The sequence below is a fragment of the Triticum dicoccoides genome, chromosome 1B, assembly GCF_002162155.2.
Source record: "Triticum dicoccoides isolate Atlit2015 ecotype Zavitan chromosome 1B, WEW_v2.0, whole genome shotgun sequence".
Classification (NCBI taxonomy): domain Eukaryota; kingdom Viridiplantae; phylum Streptophyta; class Magnoliopsida; order Poales; family Poaceae; genus Triticum; species Triticum dicoccoides.
The window spans coordinates 180192970-180215503 of NC_041381.1; positions in this window are offsets into that span (position 1 = coordinate 180192970).

The following is a 22534-nucleotide window of genomic DNA, read 5'->3' on the forward strand; positions in this document are numbered from 1 at the left end:
ACTCAACCATAAGCACGAACGGTAACCTCGACGACACTTTGTGTACCCCGTGCCATTACATTGATTACCACATAGCCCATTTTTGCTTACCTTACCCATCGAGACTAGCCTTTGAGTATTGTCGGCAGCGTGACTTGTGCACATTAGTGATCATACTCCCCATAGCATACATACCATACCATCGTGGTGCATATCTTGGTATCATCTCTTGTGTCACAAGGTTGTCTTCGCATATACACAATTGTTATCTTGGTTCGTGAAGCTTTGCATGAGAAAATAGCTCAAAAGAGAAAGAGCCAAACAAGCTTTTAAGCAAAAGGGAAAGATAAGCAAAGAGCTTATAAGCAAGAACCATAGCATCATACCACATTAAGATTGTCATACTCAATCATCTTGGATCATATCACCGGAATACCATACATATAGCATACTTGGGATAGAAGTCGTTGCATTTTTGCTTAGTAGGTTGTGCACAAGTTTCGTATCCGCCTATTTGTGCAATCATGCTAGCGTCTCTCTAGTGTTGTGCAACAAGAGCATTTTCGTGTATTCCACATTTTGGCTCATTCCTTGGTTGCACGACCCCAATTATCTATTTGCGTGTGTGTTTCCGTGTACTATATCTTGCTATTGGTCTACTTGTTGCATTTGCAAATTTGTGAATCTTTTCCAACTTTGTCGAGGCTCACTACCAATGGCATCAAATTTTGTGCCACTATCCTGACCGAGCTCCACCATAAGCTTTTACTTGTGTAGGTGTGAGAACCGACAAGAATTGGTACCAATTGTGCTATTTCCTTGTTACATATGAGTGATCATTGATCCATCTTCAACATCGGTCAAGGTACATTTGGTATAAGTTCTTCTCTTTCTCCCACTCACATATTTGCTTGGAATAATGAATAGGCCAAGTACTTCTACCAACCCACTCTTCATCAAGCAAGACGACGACGTGTCCTCCTACGTCACAAAGAGCCACCTCTCTTTGGTTCACAACGAGCTTTGCATCAAGAGCAACAAGCAATGAGCGACCACATCGACAATCTTGCCACCGACTTGCGACTCCCCGAGCAACGTACAAGAGACTGCTTTGACAACAAGCTCGACGAACAAAAGCAAGAGAGCAATGCAAGAATGGACGAAATTCGCACCTTGTTGTTCAACTGCTCTTCTACCTCATCGTCCTACTCAAGACGGAGCCACTCGAGTCAACACTCCGACGACACCATCTCTGGCTCAAGTACTCCGGCATCAAACACTCTTCGATGAGCCGCGCACCAAGGCCGTCAAGCAAACCGCAATCCTCTCTACGACAACAACTCTCAAGAGCAAGTTCGAGTGCAAGAACATCGACACTGTCAAAACCAAGCTACTTTCGCACAAGCACAAGAACGACAACGTCAACGCCAACAAGAAGAGGAAGAGCGAGCGCGACAACACCAAGATGCACAAGATGCCGAGGCACAACGTCAAGAACAACAACTATGTGAAGCTCAAGCACTTGAGGCGCAACGTGCCCTCTGAGATTCAAGTCAAGCCGTAGCCACGCGCAACCGGCAAGCTCATGAACAACAAGAAGCGCTTCGCGATGAAGTTCAATAATGAATCTATCAAGCTCGTGTGCATCGTGAAGTTCCTCAAGCTCCTCCAGAAGCTCGTCAAGAACATCAAGTTCACCAAGAGGAAGAAGACAATGGAAATCCTCCACGACAAGAGCAATATGAGGTTGACAACCCTCCACGTCAAGGGTGTCATCATCCCCGATCCCAACACAATGAAGAGCAACCTTATGGCAAGCTAAAGTTCACCATGCCCAAGTTTTCTGGAAGCAATGATCCCGAAGAGTATCTTTCATGAGCATTGAAGGTTGACAAAATCTTTCGCTTGCACAACTATGAGGAAGAGAAGAAGATCGCTATGGCATCCCTTGAGTTCCAAGACTACGTCCTCATATGGTGGGAACAAGTCCTTGAGCGCCGTGAGGCAAGAGGTGAACCACCCATCACAACTTGGACGCAAATGAAGATGTCATGAGAGCGTGTTTCATGCCAACCTACTACAACCGCGACCTCTTCAAGAAACTCCAACTCCTCAAGCAAGGAACCAAGAGCGTTGAAGAATACTACAAGGAAATGGAGATTGCCATGATAAGAGCCAATGTCACGGAAGATGATGAGCAAACTATGGCACGTTTCTTGAATGGACTCAATCATCCTATCAAGAAGATAGCTGACTTCCAACCATACTCAAACCTCATCGAGCTAGTGCACCAAGCAACCAAGGCGGAGCAACAAGTGCAAGATGACTTCAAATATGCCAAGTTCTCTTCCAAGACTTTTGGCTACAACAATCAAGCTTCAACGACTCCAATAACTTCTACCTCAACCAAGCCTTCTACAAGAAATGGCGACAAGTCAAGTTACAAGAAAACTTCGACAACTTCAAGTCGTCCTCTTTCTGCAAGCAACTTCAAGCCGAGAGCTTCATCATCTACTCCGACCGATGATACCATCAAGACAAGCTCCTTCAAATGCTTCACATGCAGCGCCCGAGGCCACAAGTCCTTTGAGTGTACCAACAAGCGCATCATGATCCTCAACGATGACGGAACATATGACTCCATGAGTGAAGAGGAAATGGAAGCCCTTGGGCAAGTGGCCATGCACCACAAGTGAACGAAGATGAAGATGATCAAGTCTTTTGTGATGAGGATTCGAGCCCCGCTCTCGTTGTCTCCAAGGTCTTGACTCTTCAACAGCAACAAGATGAAGACCAAAGATGCCATATCTTCCACACCAAGGCCGGCATCAATGGAAGGTCCGTCAAGGTCATCATCGATGGAGGGAGTTGTCATAACTTGGCAAGTGAAAACGATGCTCCAAGCTCCAATTGGTCAAGACAAAGCACCCGCACCCCTACAAGGTTCAACGGCTAAGCGACTCCGGCACTATCCAAGTCGAGCATACGGTGAAAGTCTCCTTCAAGATCGGAGCCTATGAAGACACTTTGGAGTGTGATGTCATTCTGATGTCTGTTTGCCACCTCCTCCTTGGAAGGCCATGACAATTCGACTGAGGCGTCATCCACAACGGGCGTACAAATCACTATAGCTTCAAGATGAAAGGAAATGAGTATGTTCTACGACCTATGCCTCCAAGCCAAGTGATCGCCGACAAGCAAGCCACCCATCATGGAGAGAATAGTGAGAGAGAGAACCACCAAAAAGAGAGTGAGCGCCAAAAGCCCAAATTGAGTGCCTCCACGATGAGCGACAAGAAGAATCTAGTCCTATTTGCCACCAAACGTGAGATGAGAGAAGTGTGTGAGAACCCATCAAGTATTATGCATTATGTCCTCTTGTACAAGGACGAGACACCAAAAACTAACACCTCTCACAATCTACCTCTAGTGTTATCTTCTCTTTTGCAGGAATTCCAAGACGTTTTCCCCGATGTGCTAACTCCTGGTCTAGCTCCACTACGAGGCATTGAGCACCGAATCGACCTCATCCCCGAAGCACCCCTTCCTAACAAGGCCCCCTACCGCGTCAACCCCGAGGAAACTAAGGAGATCCAACGGCAAGTACAACATCTCATCGACAACGGCCATGTATGAGAAAGTTTGAGCCCTTGTGCCGTACCGGTAATCCTCGTTCCCAAGAAAGATGGTACATTTCGCATGTGTTCCGATTGTCGTCCTATCAATGCTATTATCGTGCATTATCGTTAGGGTTAATTATCCTTTTGCCCTCAGTGGTGTCTCTGTGCTCAGTTTTGCCCTCAGATGCAAATTGTGCTCAGTTTTGCCCCTGGTCCATGCACAGCTACTATGACGAGGCCAAACGGCCATATTTGAGTCCATTCCATCCGCCAACGTTAAGTTGTGGGTCCGGAGCTTACACGTGGGACTGCGTGGACGTGGGTCCGAAGCTGACATGTAGGCCCGTGCAACTAAATCCCCAAATCATTCGTAGCTCACTCTGCCCATCTGCTTCCCCGCCGGCCGGCTGACCTGCGCCGCCGCCGGCACTTGCGCCGCGGCCAGGACCTGCCCCGCCACCAGCTGCATGCCTACTCCACTGCTACCTTTCTGCGCCTATGCTCCACGGCTGTCTGCAACGCCCGCCACCTTCCTGCGACACCCGCCACCTTCCTGCGACGCCACGGGTGGGGCGCCCGCCACCTGCTCGACCCGTGGTGCGGCCTCCTTCCGTGTGCCCGGCCGGAGCGCTCAAAGGTGGGGGGCTGCTGGAGCTATTTGAACTAGGAGGAAGAACCCTAGGGCGAAATGGAGAGCAGCGGCGACCCCGGAGTATTTGGCGAGGCAGGCATCGGGCCGGAGATCCGCCGCGTCCACGACTGGGTTCCCGAGGGGTAAGTCTCGCCTCCTGTTTAGATTGAGCTTAGTTGTGCATTTGAACACTCGATTCGAGTAGGTTTGCCCAATTAGTGTGCTGATTGCGTCTCTGTTTTTCGCCGGTTAGGATGGAGTTGCGGTTTGCTTTCTTGATGCACATTAGAAGGGACCAGTACATGTTCGATGCAAAGGATCAGAAGAAATACCAAGGAGGTTTTGATTATCAGTTGCCAATGGCTAGTAATTGGAGTTTCAGACAATTTGGGGAGGTAATTTGTAGCCAATATCCTTGGGGTTTGCTTGATGAAGTGGTATACAAATACTATGATGGGGAAAAGAAATGGGTGACAGTTAGTAATGATGAAGAGCTAGCTACCATGTTTGTTAGGCATAAAGAGAAAGATAATTTTCATGTGAGGCTGCAAGTTGATGTGCTTGAGCAGGCATTTGGACCTAGGATGACGGGTGCAACATCTCGGGGAGAACCAAGTCGTCGTAATGGCATCTCTAGCCAGAACAATTCAGTTGGTGCACGACGACGTGGTGGCTCGACAAGTGTGGGCAACAGCAGTAGGGTCCCCCTTGAAGTGGAGCATGATGACTACAATTCTGGGGTTGATGAAGAGAAGCTATATTCTGATGTTATTCGGAATTTACGACGGGCACCTCGGGCTGATAACCAAGATGAGGCTCACAATGCAGTCCGTGTGGATGATGACGCGGTGGGTGAGGACGAAGACCTTGCAGCTGTTGAATAGGACCCTTTGAACCCTAATTTGGAAGAAGGTACAGTTTTTGCATCCATGAATGAGTGTAGAAATGCAGTTGCGACATACTGCATCAAGGTAGAACGTACTTTCAAAGTTGACAAGAGCGATCAAGTATGTTATAGAGTGCACTGTCCGACTGAGGGTTGTCCATGGAGGCTGCTCGCATCTAAAATGCGTAATAGCACTAATGTTCAGGTCAAAGTGAACCCTTTTAAGCACACATGCCAGGAATCAACCCTTAGGAAGGATACAATCAGTAGAGCCAAATCAAGATGGGTGGCAGAAGAAGTAAAGAAGTGGGTGAAAGAAAACCAGCAAGTGGGTCCAAAGGAATTGCAGAAGAACATCAAAGATAAATTCAAGATAGATTTACCATACATGAGGTTGTTCAATGGTAAACAACATGCTATGGATTCTATTTATGGTAACTGGCAGGAAAGTTTTCAATTATTGTATTCATTCAAAGGTGAAGTGGAGAGGACAAGCCCAGGTAGTATTGTAGATATTGATCACCACACCGTGGAGTACACATTCAGGGGGAGTGACAAAGACCAAGGAATGCTTTAGGAGGGTTTTTGTCTGCTTTGAGGCTTGTCGCCGGGTTTTTTTGGCAGGTTGCAGGCCTTATTTGGCTATTGATGCCACTTTTCTCACAGGGAGGTTTAAAGGACAGTTAGTAGCTGCTTGTGCAGTTGATGCACACAGTTTTGTATTTCCAGTTGCCTACGGTGTGCTGGAGACAGAGTCTGAGGAGAGCTGGACTTGGTTTTTGCATAATCTGCACCGGGCTATTGCACATCCCAATGGGTTGGTCATTCATACAGATGCCTGCAAAGGTTTAGAAGTGGCCGTGGACAATGTGTTCCCTGGAGTAGAGCGTAGGGAATGCATGCGTCACCTTGCTGCAAATTTCATGAAGAAATTCAAAGGAAAGGTGTATACTGACAATTTATGGCCAGCATCTTTGACTTGCAGTGTGAAGAAGCACAACTACCACTTGAGGCAGTTATACATGAATCCCAAAGTGAAAGAATACTTGGAAACACACCACTCCAAGTTATGGGCCAGAAGCCAATTCAGTGAACTGAGCAAAGTTGACTATGTGCACAATAATCTAGCAGAGTCTTTCAACTCAATGATCCGGAAACTAAAGGGTCATTATGTGGTGGATTTGCTGGACAGGACAAGGATAGAATACATGCAGAAATTTCATTATCGTGTAGGAATAGCCGAGGCAAAATTCATGGGACACATTATCATCCCTACCGTGATGAATGAACTGAAGCAGAAAACAATAGGCTTGGAAATGAACATGACTCTTTGCTCGGGTACCACAACAGAGATATCATATTTGGATAAAGAGAAGAGGGAATGGAGATATCCAATGGATTTAGAAGCTAGAAATTGCAGTTGTAGGAATGGCAGATAACTGGGTTGACATGCATTCATGCCTTGTTTTTCATCACTTCTCTCCCTGGTCCAGCAGGGAACATTCAACAGTATGTGCATGATTACTACTCTGTTGCAAGGTTCAAAGCCACATATGCTTATGCCTTGCCTGCTATGGAGGGAAAACAACAATGGGACATGGTGGACCCTGGATTCAAGCTTTGCGCTCTAGTTCTTAAGAGAGCAGCAGGTAGACCAAGGAAGAGTCGAATCAGACCTCGCAGCGAAGGAGCTGGACTTGGAGCGAGGAAGCGTAAGTGCACAAGATGTGGTGGGTCTGGTCATTTCGGTAAGTATTGTGATAACACAGTAGATCCAGCATTCGGAGAGAGTTTCGATGAAGGCTTCGATGAAAATGATGGACAGTAGCCGGTTGCATCAGATGAGGATTTTGATGAGGTTCGAAATGATGATGGTCAACAGCCGCATGATTTTGACGATGATCCAAGTGAGGCTCCAAATAGTGATCATGGTGATCCAAGTGAGGCTCCAAATAGTGATCATGGTGATCCAAGTGAGGCTCCAAATGATGATCATGGTGATCCAAGTGAGGCTCCAAATGATGATCTTGGTGATCCAAGTGAGGCTCCAAATGATGATCATGATGATCCAAGTGAGGATCTAAATGGTGACCAACCTTCTGTTGTTGTGAGTTCTGCTAGGTATGTAAATTTTGCAAGGGTCAAATACTACTGTACATTTATGGGTCACTTGACATGATCTCATTACCCTTTATGTTTTGCACAGCTCTATGATAGGTTTGAATAAGACGCACAAGGTACCGACAACCAAGAGGAGAAGAGAAGAAGCAATGAGCACAAGGTGCACGAGGAGCAAAGTGATGGCAAGAAGCTCAAGGGACAGACAGAAGCCCGAACGCTATATGTGAATAATTATGAAACATTACGAATAATGTTGTATTTCTGTTGGATGATGTTAGAACTATGTTTGACATGATGTTTAAATCTGTTGGATGATGTTTGAATGAGCACATGGTTTTTCCTTTTTTTGATTTTTTTGAATTTTGTTTTGCTCATTTGAATTCTGGTCAAACTTAACTTTGACCAAGATTTAAATAAGTGTAAAACATCAAAATGAAAAACTAAGCCTGGATCCTTCTTAGTCAATCCAAAATGAAGTTGTGGTGAGGTTTTTGAAATTTTCATGAAAAATGTGCTAAAATGAGGGTCCAAAGGTAGGGTAAACGGCCTCATCTCTAAGCAAGGTTTTTTTCGACCTTCTCTAAATCAGCCAAATAACTTTCCTAAACATATATTCTATATATTCTATATATACAGACTATGTGCGCTGGTTTTTCCATTTTTTTGATTTTTTAATTTGTTTTGCTCATTTGAATTCTGGTCAAACTTAACTTTGACCAAGATTTAAATAAGTGTAAAACATCAAAATGAAAAACTAAGCCTGGATCCTTCTTAGTCACTCTAAAATGAAGCTGTGGTGAGTTTTTTGAAATTTTCATGTTTATTTCCCCAAAACACTTCTCCTCACTTCATACAAAAGAGTTTGAGATACTCGAGATATCATACAATACACATGAACTTATCGTTTAAATGTATGTAAACCTTGTTTATCAACTTAAATCGTTAGTATATGACATAAGAAGACTATGTGCGCAGGTTTTTTATTTTTCTGATTTTTATTTAATTTATTATGCTCATTTGAAATCTGGTCAAACATAGCTTTGACTGCTCCAAACCCCTCCCAAACCCCGCTAACCCTAGCGCTGAACAAGGGCCGTCGATCTAACCCTTCTAGAAGGAATCTGTGGGAAGGGGGGGCGATCCGCGAGATGCAATCTGATTGGCTGGGAGATTCATTTTTTAAAACAAATATCGGGCGCGCTGGATGGACCGTTGGGCCGTCTCGTTGTCTGGGCCTGAGACCGCTGAGACCGCAGTAAATAGCCCGTCTCAGCCTTTCCAGGCCTTGCATGCATGCATGGGAGGCGGCGACGTGCATAGGATGCGAGCGAGGGAGGCTGCGACGTGCATGCATGCGAGCGAGGCGAGCAAGGCGTGCTAGGCGCTCTAGGCTAGCGAGGCCAGCTAGGTGGTTCAACGAGTGAGATGCACTGTCCGGTCAAAGAGCCATGCAGTGATTCAAATGCACGCACGTGCCCCATGCATGCATCGTTTTTGTGGAAAAATTTAAGAGTGCAAAGCATAACGGATACGCACACACGTTCGGATTCACACACGCACCATTCTCACCCTTTCTCTCTTCCTCTCCCACCCACAGGCCTATAAATGGGGTGCCTATCTTCCTCTCCCACCCATAAGCCAGATCCGATCCATTCTCAAGCGAGACACCCAATCGACCGAGCCCTCCCCAAGCGAGACCATGCAGTTCAACGGGCCGACCTTCAGCCGTCCGCCTGTCATGCCGGAGCGGTGCTACCCACCGGGCGTGCTCGTGGAGAGGGAGCTCCGTGTGTGGGCTTTTTAAAGGTGGAGGGGTTCCGTCGAACTCACTCGCGCCTTCCTCGGAGCCGACTATGCCCACCTCCCATGGGGCTCACCGAGGATGTTCATCGTCAACGAGGTTCGTGATCGTGGCGGCATCCTCCTACTGCTCACGGTCACCTTCACCAACCCGTTTGACGCGCGCGAACTCCTCGGCCAAGTCTTTTGGTGCGGCTGCGAGGCCATCTTCTTCACCGTCTACAACATCTACACCAACTACGAGAACATCTTCCCCACTCCAGCCGGGATGCACTCCCTTCCCTACGATAACGAGGAGGAGGTGTGAAGATGAATACGATGTTGAAGGGGCGCGCACGGCCAAAGTGGAAGGACGAGATCAAGATGAAGGCTACTTCGTTTTTTATTTGTTGCTTTTCTATGTCGTGTCGTGTCGTGTCATGTTTCGTCATGTGTCTGTGAACTGTCCGTGAACTTATTATTGTAATGGTACTTGTGTTGCATCTTATCTAAGTTATTTATTAGGGTTTATTATGTGTGTTAAAAAATGTCCGTGCCCAAGCATATAATTTCTTCCTAAACCAAGTCATGAAGCTCGAGAACTTGTGGTTGTCATTCAAAAGAGGGGGTGAGAAGCCCTCTATTTTATTCAAAAAAAATAAGTCATGAACTAACATGCAAATTTATTCCGTTTAAATCCTAAACCAAGTGAGACTCTAACACTAAACCAAGTGCCACTCTAACCAAAACCACGTGGCAGTGCAAACATACGTTTTCAACCTTCCAACCCTCCAAAATTTCAGTGCAAAACAAAGGAAAACCACTCTCACGCGTGTGCAAACATTCACGGTCTCACATTTTTTTTGACAAATTTCACAGTCTCACTATGTATACATTCCTTCCCTACCCATGTCAAACTCTTGCCATCTGTCCTAGCGGTTACCAGCGCAACCCTAAACACCACTAACCCACGCGGTCTTGGGTTCGAGTCCCCAGCCGCACCAATTTTTTGTGCATTTTCCATCCTTCATTTTTTAGACAAATTAGTTTCTACTCAATGTAATGCCCTTAAAAAATGTTCATTTATTTTGGCACTAGGTGTAAACATCTACCAGAGCTGAGGCACATTTTCCATGACATTTTGGTCTTTGATTTAAATGACGGTGTATTTGAATTGGATTACTTAAATTACTATTAAATATTTAACAGCTCCAAATAATTTCTAACCTTAATTGTTTGGCTCTGGAATAATTCATTAGCTGCATTTCATTGATCAAAAGTTTCTGAATTCCTCATTTCTTCTCCTTTTTTCAACATGGTCAATTCTTCTCTTTTTTCAACATTTAAACAACTTTGACCAACATTTAAACTAGGTGAATTTCTCATACAATTTCAAGATTACAAATTCCTCCATAATTCATGCCTTTCCATACATTTTCAACATTACAACGAGTGCGATTACCATACCTACAAATGCCCAAAAGTATTTGCAAATGGGTATTGGTAGTGCTTGATCTTCAAGCTTCCTAACCTTCTTCTTCAACATCCTAAGCTCAACAGCTAGCTCTCTGTCAGTGCGTGCTTCACCCTCCATCTCTTCTTTCGGAGCTCGTGCTGCGGCCACTGCGGTTTGGGGCAGCATGCGCAACCATTTGTCATGCTCTTCTTGTAGTTCATTTATCAGAGTCTTGGCCAGAGCATCGACCCAAAGAAAGAAGCATGCCACCTGCATGAACACGGAACAGATCAACCGATTGCTCAAAGATCCCGACCACGAAAATGGTGCAATTGCCTCGATTCTTACCCCATTCTCGCTGCACACGTAGAACGAATGATTATGGTTCCTCGGTGTGTGAGAAACCCTCCGATCAACGCTCACCCGGCACCGCGGACAAACAAAGACAGGCATCTCCACACGCGCCCGGCTCTGCATCCGCGAGGTGGCGCGGGAGCTTGCGGAAGACATGGAGCTCGGAGCCGAACGGGATCTCAACGCCGCCACGCCCTCCACAGCTAGCTTCCCACCGCCGCGCCCTCCACAGCTAGCTTCCCACCGCCGTCGTGCTCTTGCTCTCTCGCCGTGGTCAGCGTCGTGCTCTCTGTCGCCGTGGTCACCGCCGCTCTTGCCCGCTAATATAGCACACACCCGCAACGGCTCTATGCTCAACGGCTCTCTGCTGGGTCCCGCAAGCCAAGCATGCAACAGTCTGAATAAAATTGGCCGCCTCTGCCGCCTGGTCCCACCTGTAAGGGCTGAGTCAAAACGTTAACCTGACGGAGACGCCAAAGTTCACAGAACGAGTCGGTGCGCACGGACTAGGGGCAAAACTGATCACAATTTGCATCTGAGGGCAAAACTGAGCAGATGGACACCACTAAGGGCAAAAGGATAATTAACCCTTATCGTTACCCCATTCCACGCCTAGATGATATGCTAGATGAACTTAGCGGAGCCGTCATTTTCTCTAAAATTGATCTTAAAAGTGGCTACTATCAAATACGCATCCAAGAAGATGATGAACGGAAAACCGCTTTTAAAACCAAATTCGGCTTATATGAATGGCTTGTTATGCCAATGGGTTTATCCAAAGCACCTGGTACTTTCATGCGAGTCATGCACTTTGTTCTTCGACCCTATATTGGTGTATTTGTTGTGGTCTACTTTGACGATATTCTTGTTTTTAGCAAGTCCCTCAAAGATCATGTCACCCATCTTAGAACCGTGTTGCAAACCCTTAGGAAAGAGCGACTTTATGCTAATATGGACAAATGCCTTTTTGGTGTTGATAAGCTTGTTTTCTTGGGTTTCGCTGTGTCTTCTAAGGGTGTTCATGTAGATGAATCTAAGATCAATGCTATTAAAACTTGGCCCCAACCAACCAAATTGCAACAAGTGTGTAGTTTTCTTGGTTTAGCCAGTTTCTATCATAGATGTGTGAAGGATTTTAGCACCATTGCTTCACCTTTACATGCCTTGAGTAAGAAGAATGCGCCATTTGTTTGGGGACCATCCCAAGATACCGCATTTAATGAACTTAAGAATTTGCTTACTCATGCCCCCGTGCTTGCATTACCCAACTTTGACAAACCTTTTGAAATCCATTGTGATGCTAGCGGTAATGGCATAGGAGGTGTGTTAACGCAAAAGAATTGCCCCATAGCATACTCTAGTGAGAAACTTTCCGAAGTGCAACTCAATTATCCCATCTATGACAAAGAGCTATATGCTTTAGTGCGAGTTTTGCATGAATGGGAACATTATCTTCGCCCTCATAAATTTATCATTCATACCGATCATGAAACGCCTGAGTATCTTAAGGGTCAAACTAAGTTGAACAAGCGTCATGCTAAATGGAGTGAATTTATAGAGTCATTTCCTCATGTCATTAAGTATATAAAGGGCAAAGAAAATGTTGTGGCAGATGCGCTTTCCCGTGCATGCATGCTTGTTACTAAACTTGAATTAAATGTCATTGGCTTTGAGCACATAAAAGACTTGTATGCACATGATCCTACTTTTGCAATTCCTTATGCCAAGTGTTTTACGCATAGATCTTGGGAACGCTATTACATCAAAGATGATTATCTTATGAGAGCTAACAAACTATGCATTCCTGAGTCTTCTCTTCGTTTGTTACTTTTGCAAGAATCTCATGGAGGAGGACTAATGGGACACTTTGGACACAACAAGACATTCGCTACGCTCTCCAAGAACTATTATTGGCGCAAGATGTTCCGCGACATCTCACGCTTCACCAACCGATGTTCGACATGTCGCAAAGCTAAGTCCAAAGCTCAATCTCATGGTATTTACATGCCTCTCCCAATTCCATACCACCCATGGGAAGATATTAGCATGGATTTTGTGCTTGGTTTGCCTAGAACTAGAAATGGAAAGGACTCTGTGTTTGTTGTTTTGGACCGATTCTCTAAAATGGCACATTTCATACCATGCAACAAGATAGACGATGCTTCACCTGTTGCTAATCTTTTTGTAGGGAAATCTTGTGCCTACATGGAGCGCCAAAGACGATTGTCTCGGACCGTGACGTCAAGTTCTTAAGCTACTTTTGGAGGACCTTATGCGCCAAGCTCGGAATCAAGCTACTATTCTCTTCGGCATACCACCCACAAACCGACGGCCAAACGGAGGTGACGAACCGAACACTCTCCACTCTACTATGCGTGTTGATCAATAGGAACATCAAGGAGTGGGAGGAATGCCTACCTATCACCGAGTACACCTACAATTGTGCAAGACATTCGACTACCGGCAAGTCCCATTTTGAAGTAGTCTCCGGTTTCAACCCGTTGTCCCCATTGGACATTCTTCCTCTTCCACTACAAAAGTGCATCAATATGGACGCGAGTGCACGAGTGAACTATCTCAAGAAGATGCATGAAGATAGAAGGCACACCATCAAGCGCCAAGTACAACGACTCGCGAAGCAACCATGATATTCAACATTGGAGATCTTGTGTGGCTAAACCTTCGCAAGGAACGCTTCCCCAACGAACACAAGTCCAAACTTCTACCACGAGCCGATGGACCCTTCAAGGAACTAGCACACTACAACAACAACACTTACAAGATCGGCCTCCCATGCGACAAGTACAACGTGAGCGACGTCTTCAACGTCAAGGATCTCTCGCCCTACCATGGTGATGAAGATTTCAATCCGAGGTCGGATCTTTCTCAAGGGGGGGGGGGAGATGATGCGAAGCATCCCACAATCATCCCCATGGATGCATCTACATCTCCTACGACTCCAATTGTACCAATGACAAGATCTTGAGCAAAGGCTATCAAAGATAAGGTGAACTCGCTCCTCTTCGAACTACAACTTTCTATACATGAGACATGGCTACTACCTCAAGTGGAAACACTATGTGTGATCAGGTACTTGGAGGAAGGCCACGGAGCAGCTACATCCAATGGACAAGACGGCAAGGACACCAAGCACGAGGGACAAGAAGAAGAGCTGCCATGGGAGCTACAACCACCGGATGATCGGTCGGGACCGGGCGTCCGTCGCCTGAAGCTCAACCTGCCCAAGTCCCAGCCGACGCAAGCTACAGCGAGCGGACGTCCGGCCTGGACCGAACGACCGGCCACACCTCCCAGCGAGTGGACGACCTACAAGGACCGTACATTCGGTGCCACCGCACCCGAGCCAAAATTAGCGGAAGTCCGAAGTGACCGGACATCCGGTGCCACCTTCATAGAATGGAAATAGCGGAAGTCCGGCAACTACCGGACGTCCGGACTCCCATGAGCCATCATACGACCTGTCCCCGGCGGACGTCTGTTACTTGTCTGCGTACAGTTTCGGGCCGAGGCCCATGTACCCCTTCACTTCGCCCCCCATTTGCACTAAGACTATAAATAGACCTCCTCCTCCTCCTAGCTAGGGTAGCGTTGTGTTAGCTCATATGTAAGATAGAGCTTCGCTCATCCATCCGGATCTACTCCATCGTGAGGGACTGACACATCTTCGGAGAAGATCCACGTTGGATTTAAGACCTTCATCAAGACCTCCTCACGGGGAAGAATCGGTTACCCTATGTATTGTCCTTTGTTGGATTTAGATCGTGTATCTTTCTTTGTGTTATGAGGATCTAGCACATGTGTGATTGTTCTTGTTAGTTTGAGTGATTCTCTCGTGTTTCCCCTCGTGATTTCTCCTTGTGTTCTTCATGTTCTTCATAGGATCCCCTCCAATCGTGAAACATCGGGCCACTAGGGTTCTACCCTACATCACGAGGTCCACCCCCACACGCAGCATGGGCTCGCTTCATCACCGGCGATCTGCGCCCTCCTTGCAACATCCCCACCTACACCCATAGCATGAGCTAGCCTTGAAGCACCGACCGCGGGGCCTTGCAGCGGTGTGCCCGTGAGTGTGGTGTTCGTGGGTCTGATTAGACGAGGATGTTTGTGGGTGGGTAGGGAGAAGCGGGGCAGGCTCGTTAGGGTGTGGTGGTGGTGGTGATGGTGGCGGCGCTATGGTTCAGGCGGTACGCACAGGGAAGCATGACTCTGGTGGCTGAGCTCGCCGGAGATGTGAGATTAATGTCCTGCAAAAGAGCACACGATGTAGCACTTTCATAATAATTTATGTGTCAAACCCGCAGGGAGCCAAATGGAAGGCACTACTGACCCCAAAACTACGTTATCACCGACATAGTTCCGTACGCATCCAAACCGGAGTTTGGACATAGTCGAATCTATCGGTTGCTAGGGAAATAGAATAAAGAGGGGGGTTTATCTAGACTACGAATGAAAGATAAAAACAAGAAATAAAAGTCACTAAATTAGTAGAGACGGTGCTTGACCGGTAAAGGATTATCGATGGTTCTGGAGTCATCACTACTAAAATGAATCATCGTATATCTAATCCATTATTCATGTAATCCATTATTCATGTGCATAAGTGGGCGGTTCCCTGTACAAATCCTACATTCTTAAGAAGTTGATCTCCACTACTACCAATTCTCTCTACATGCACATTGTCCACGTCATCATGCATGCCACATCAACATTCAGTTGCAATCACGAACCACGTCACCATTTGATCCTCCACTAATTGCAATTAGCCAGACTTGATCCTCCACATCATTCGGTTCCAAACACCAACCATGTCACCGGCTGATTCTCCTTTAATTGCAATTAGTAACCGACTGGTCCTCCACTAATTGCCATTAGAAACCGATTGATCCTCCTCCACTAATTGCAATTAATTTCCACTATGTATTCTATTCTCGAAATTGGCATTACCTCCTCGCCCCCCTGCCAAATTGCATTGCCTCCTCGCCTCCCCTGCCAAACCTTTCATAATATTATGTGCATGGGTCCATATCTTTGCCCTCTCCTCTATCTTCTCATTCTCTACAACACCACATGCCTACCCTATATGCATTTTCTGCATGGATCCTCAGCGTATTCCCCGCTCAAATCCACATGCTCCTTTGTGGCTCCGTGCTTCAGCCTGAACTATCCGTCGCGGGCGTCGCCGCCTCCTCAACCGAGGTCTGCTTCTAGGTACTACAAAGCAAGTCTCTCTCCCTATACTTCCTTAATACCATAAGCCCGGACCGTCGAGGCATATTCATGGGCATGGCCATAAGCTTTAGAGTGGTGCCGCCTGGGTAGGTATCCCAAATCAGCAGCAACTGCTCATTCTTACTCCATGATACGTCTCCGTCGTATCTATTTTTCCAAACACTTTTGCCCTTGTTTTGGACTCTAACTTGCATGATTTGAATTAAACTAACCCGGACTGACGCTGTTTTTAGCAGAACTGCCATGGTGTTATTTTTGTGCAGAAACAAAAGTTCTCGGAATGACCTGGAAATCCACGGAGATTATTTTTGGAAAATATAAAAAATACTAGCGAAAGAATCAAGTCCAAGGGGCCCACACCCTGTCCACGAGGGTGGGGGGCGCACCCCCTCCCCCTGGGCATGCCCCCCTGCCTCGTGGGCTCCCTGGATGTCCACCGACCTCAACTCCAACTCCATATATTCTCTTTCATGGAGAAAAAAATTAGAGGGAAAGTTTCATGGCGTTTTACGATATGGAGCCGCCGCCAAGCCCTAATCTTTCTCAGGGCTGATCGGGAGTCCATTCGGGGCTCCGGAGAGGGGGATTCGACGCTGTCGTCATCATCAACCATCCTCCGTCACCAATTTCATGATGCCCACCATCGTGCGTGAGTAATTCCATCGTAGGCTTGCTGGACGGTGATGGGTTGGATGAGATTTACCATGTAATCAAGTTAGTTTTGTTAGGGTTTGATCCCTAGTATCCACTATGTTCTGAGATTGATGTTGCTATGACTTTGCTATGCTTAATGCTTGTCACTAGGGCCCGAGTGCCATGATTTCAGATCTGAACCTATTATGTTTTCATGAATATATGTGAGTTCCTGATCCTATCTTGCAAGTCTATAGTCACCTATTATGTGTTATGATCCAACACCCCCGAAGTGACAATAATCGGGATACTTCTCGGTGATGACCGTAGTTTGAGGAGTTCATGTATTCACTAAGTGCTAATGCTTTGGTCTGGTACTCTATTAAAAGGAGGCCTTAATATCCCTTAGTTTCCATTAGGACCCCACTGCCATAGGAGGGTAGGACAAAAGATGTCATGCAAGTTCTTTTCCATAAGCACGTATGACTATATTTGGAATACATGCCTACATTACATCGATGAATTGGAGCTAGTTCTATGTCACCCTATGTTATAACTATTACATGAGGAATCGCATCCGACATAATTATCCATCACTGATCCAATGCCTACGAGCTTTTCACGTATTGTGCTTTGCTTATTTACTTTACCATTGCTACTGTTACAATTACTACAAAATTGCTATCATTGCTTTTGCTACCGTTACCGTTACTATCATACTACTTTGATACTAAATACTTTGTTGCAGATACTAAGTTATCCAGGTGTGGTTGAATTCACAACTCAACTGCTAATACTTGAGAATATTCTTTGGCTCCCCTTGTGTCGAATCAATAAATTTGGGTTGAATACTCTACCCTCAAAAACTATTGCAATCCCCTATAATTGTGGGTTAACAAGACTATTTTCTGGCGCTGTTGCCGGGGAGCATAGATCTATTCTTTGAGTCACTTGGGATTTATATCTGCTGATCACTATGAAGAACTTGAAAGACGAAAAAACTAAGATTTTTCCCTCAACTACGAGGGGAGGTAAGGAACTGCCATTAGCTCTGCACTAGATTCTCCTTCTATTTTGAGTAAGCTTGCGACACCTAAACCTGCTACTGCTATGAATTCTGATATGTCGCATGTTATTGATGATGCCATTTCTGCTATGGATGATACTTATGATGAAACTAGTTCTATGTTTGATACTACTGTGCCATTAGGTGAATTTCTTGATGAACAACTTGCTAGGGTTAGAGAGAATGAAATTATTGAAAATGAAATTATTGAAGATAGTGATGATGAAGGTTCTCCCCCTAAGTATGAATTGCCTGTTATTCCCGAGGGTTATGTTATGGATGAAGAAACTACTAGAGATCTTCTTGCTTGCAATGATATATCTGATCTTAAGAAGTTATTAGCTAAACATAAACAGAAATCTCTAAATGCTAGAATGAAATATGACCCTGCTTTTGCTACTTCACTTATCTTTGTTACTGATAAGGATTATGAATTCTCTGTTGATCCCGAGATAATTACTTTGGTTGAATCTGATCCTTTTTATGGCAATGAATCTGAAACTGTTGTGGCACATCTTACTAAGTTGAATGATATAGCCACCCTGTTCACTAATGATGAGAAATCTCGCTACTATCATATCCTTAAGATATTTTGATTCTCATTAAAGGGTGATGCTAAAACTTGGTTTAATTCTCTTGATCCTGGTTGTGTGCGTAGTCCCCATGATATGATCTACTGCTTCTCTGCTAAATATTTCCTTGCTCATAAGAAACAAGCTGCCTTGAGGGAAATATATAATTTTGTGCAAATTGAAGAAGAGAGTCTCCCACAAGCTTGGGGGAGACTTCTCCGATTACTTAATGCTTTGCCTGATCATCCTCTTAAGAAAAATGAAATACTTGATATCTTTTATAATGGACTAACCGATGCTTCCAAGGACCACTTGGATAGTTGTGCTGGTTGTATTTTCAGGGAAAGAACAGTCGACCAAGCTGAATTATTATTGAATAATATGTTGACTAATGAAAATAATTGGACTCTTCTGGAGCCAATTCCTGAGCCAATTGAGCCAACTCCCGAACCTAATCCTAATCCAACTCCGAAGAAGAGGGGTGTTCTATTTCTCAGTTCTGAAGATATGCAAGAGGCAAAGAAATCTATGAAAGAAAAATGTATTAAAGCTGAAGATGTTAAGAATTTACCTCTTGTTGAAGAAATACATGGTCTTAATATACCACCTATTGAAGAAACACATGGTCTTGATAACCCGACACACGTAGTAAAGGTAAATTCTCTCTATAGATATGATAAAGTTGAAATCTCGTCTGCTAAATTTCCTTAGCGAATGTCTGGATGAATTTGATGACTTTATGGCTAGACAAGAAAACTTCAATGCTTATGTTGGTAGATAATTAAAGAGTAATGCTTTCATGACTGGATGCTTGAGTGATTATATGGCTAGAGTTAAAGGTGAACTTAAACTCATTAGTAAATATGCTTATATGGTTACCACTCAAGCAGAACAAGTACTTAAGGCTCAAAGTGATTTGCTCGATGAATTAAATAATAAACATGATTTTGATGTTAGAGTGGCTACTAGAACTGGTAAAATGACTCAGGAACCTTTGTATCCTAAAGGCCACCCTAAGAGAATTGAGCAAGATTCTCAGAGAAATAATGTAGATGCACCTAGTCCTTCTAAAAAGAAGAAAAAGAAAAATGATAGGACTTTGCATGCTTCTAGTGAACCTGTTATAGACACACCTGAGAATCCTAATGATATTTCTATTTCTGATTCTGAAACACAATATGGTGATGAACATGAACCTAGTGATAATGTTAATGATAATGTTCATATTGATGCTCAACCTAACAATAATAATGATGTAGAGACTGAACCTGCTATTGATCTTGATAACCACAATCAAAGAATCAGCGTTATGATGAGAGAGACTTTGTTGCTAGGAAACATGGTAAAGAAAGAGAACCATGGGTTCAGAAACCCATGACTTTTCCTCCTAAGCCATCCAAGAAAAAGGATGATGAGGATTTTGAGCGCTTTGCTAAAATGATTAGACCTATCTTCTTATGTATGCGCTTAACTGATATGCTTAAAGTAAATCCTTATGCTAAATATATGAAGGATATCATTACAAATAAAAGAAAGATACCAGAAGCTGAAATTTCCACCATGCTTGCTAATTACACTTTTAAAGGTGGAATACCAAAGAAACTTGGAGATCCAGGAGTACCAACTATACCATGCTCCATTAAAAGAAACTATGTTAAAACTGCTTTATGTGATCTTGGAGCCGATGTTAGTGTTATGCCTCTCTCTTTATATCATAGACATGAATTGAATAAGTTGACACCTACTAAAATATCTTTGCAAATGGCTGACAAATCAACTGCTATACATGTCGGTATTTGTGAGGATGTGCCTGTTGTGGTTGCAAATGTCACTATCTTAATGGACTTTGTTATTCTTGATATTCCCGAGGACGATAGTATGTCGATTATCCTTGGTAGACCCTTTTTAATACTGCAGGGGCTGTTATTGACTGCAACAAAGGCAATGTCACTTTTCATGTTAATGGTAATGAGCATACGATACACTTTCCGAGGAAACAACCTCAAGTTCATAGCATCAATTCTATTGAAAAAATTCCAACTATCATTATTGGAGGTTTTGAATTTCCTCTTCATACTGTCAAGAAGAAATATGATATTCTTATTATTGGGGATGTTCATATCCCCGTTGAGGTAACCTAGTGTTATTCGAAATTTCTCCAGTTCCACGTTATTCGAAATGAGTTTGTTAACAAGACTTGATCAACCTTGTTAGTGGATTCCTTTTGATGATCATGAGATGGATGAAACTAGAAGGCACAACCTTCTGTACCCTCTTTTTACTTTTAGTTATTTAGAATGAATAAAGCAAAAATAGTATTATCTATCTGTTTTCTGAATTATCCATGCAATAAAAAAATATCCCGAAAATAAAAGTTCTCCAAATGCCCTGCCAATTTAGTATGATTTTTTCTGGAATATTTGAGAATATTTGGCACTGAGAACACAGCAGGGGGAGCTGGCACCTAGCCACGAGGGTCCAGGGTGCGCCCACCAATACAGGGTGCGTCCCCTGCCTCGTGGGCCCACGGTGGCCCCCCTCCACTTATTCCTGCACCCACACACTTCATCTTCCTCCCAAAAAAATCACCATCCAGCTCAAGCACGAGTTCTAGCTCACTTTGCTGCGATTTTCGATCTCCTTGCTCAAAGCTCCATTCACAAAACTGCTTTGGGAGATTGTTCTTTGATATGTGACTCCTCCAATGGTCCAATTAGTTTTTGTTCTAGTGCTTTATTCATTGCAAATTTTTGCTACCTAGGTGACCCTGTTCTTGAGCTTGCATGTCAAATTTATGAGGTCCCAAGTAATTCTAATGCATGATATAGGCTCTAGGCACTTGTGGGAGTAGTTGCTATCAATTTTGTCGAGTTTGATTCACTTTTATTTTGAGTTACTAAAAATTTCAGAAATTTTCAGAAAAATATGAATAGATTGTTCTTGAGGGGCTCTTCTAGCCAAGGCTCCAAGGATAAACAAGCTAAGGAGAAAGAAAAGGCCAAGTATAATCTTCCTCGCGTGGCGGAAGTACGGTCGTGTGAGTGGCCTTGTGATAATTTCTTGAGAGCAGCCGAGATTTATGAAGACTTTTATTCTTTGGCTGATAATGCGGGCCTCACCGACTTCCTCCACGACCGGATCGAACAGTATCTCTTACTCACCAATACTTTCGTGCAAAACTTCTACTATTATCCTAAGAATTCACCTCCTTCAGTAGCTTTTCATTTATATGATGAGGCTAGGGAGATGTCATTACATAATTTTTGTGCGGTTGGCAAAATACCCTTTGAGGGCAGACTAGAGGAACCACATCGTAAAGATGTGGATGGTTTTATTGACACTATTACTATAGGGGAATCGCGGAAGGTTTCCGATGCAAGAATAACTAGCATACATTTTCCTGTTTTACGCTACTTTGCCATATTTGCTAGTCGATGTTTAATTCGTCACGGAAACTGTGGAAACCTTAGTCTTCCTGATATTATTACTTTGTTCCATGCTTTATTCCGTGATAACTCTTTTAGTATGGGTGCCGTTATTGCTAAACGATTAAGCCTGAACCGTACAAAGGGCCCCATCTTTGGAGGTATCTATGTTGCACGCCTCGCTAAACATTTCGAGATACCTACTAGGCACTATGAGAAAGAGGAGACACTGCTGCCCCCTACCTTTTTAGATTACAGGAGCATGGTAGCGCATGAGTTTATTGTTGACAATGATGAGAATATGCTTCCGTATAACCTGAGATTTAATAAGAAACACAATGAGATTATTATCTTGCATGCGCCTTCTTTGTTTGATTTAACTGCAGGTCATTACCTCGTCTTGCCGTCGGCCGTGTACGCGCACCGAGGCCAAACATCAGCTCCAGAGCCTGAACCGGAACCACAACTGGATGCCTATCATCCATCATCTTATCAGTGGGATCCGGAGGAGATCACCAGTCAGTGGCAGTACAATGACACTCCTCAGTACAGCGGGGAGAGTAGCCGCGAGCCATGGGCATAGACCAACTTAGGCCAAAAGCCTAAGCTTGGGGGAGTACGTATTTCTCACCGACATTACATTCATGTTCACACACTCATTCTGTCGGTGCTCATACTTTTTCATTGTATTATCCATGCTAGTTTAATTTCTTTTTCTAGCTTTCTTCTTGTGTGTTTAATAAACCTTAAGAAAAACAA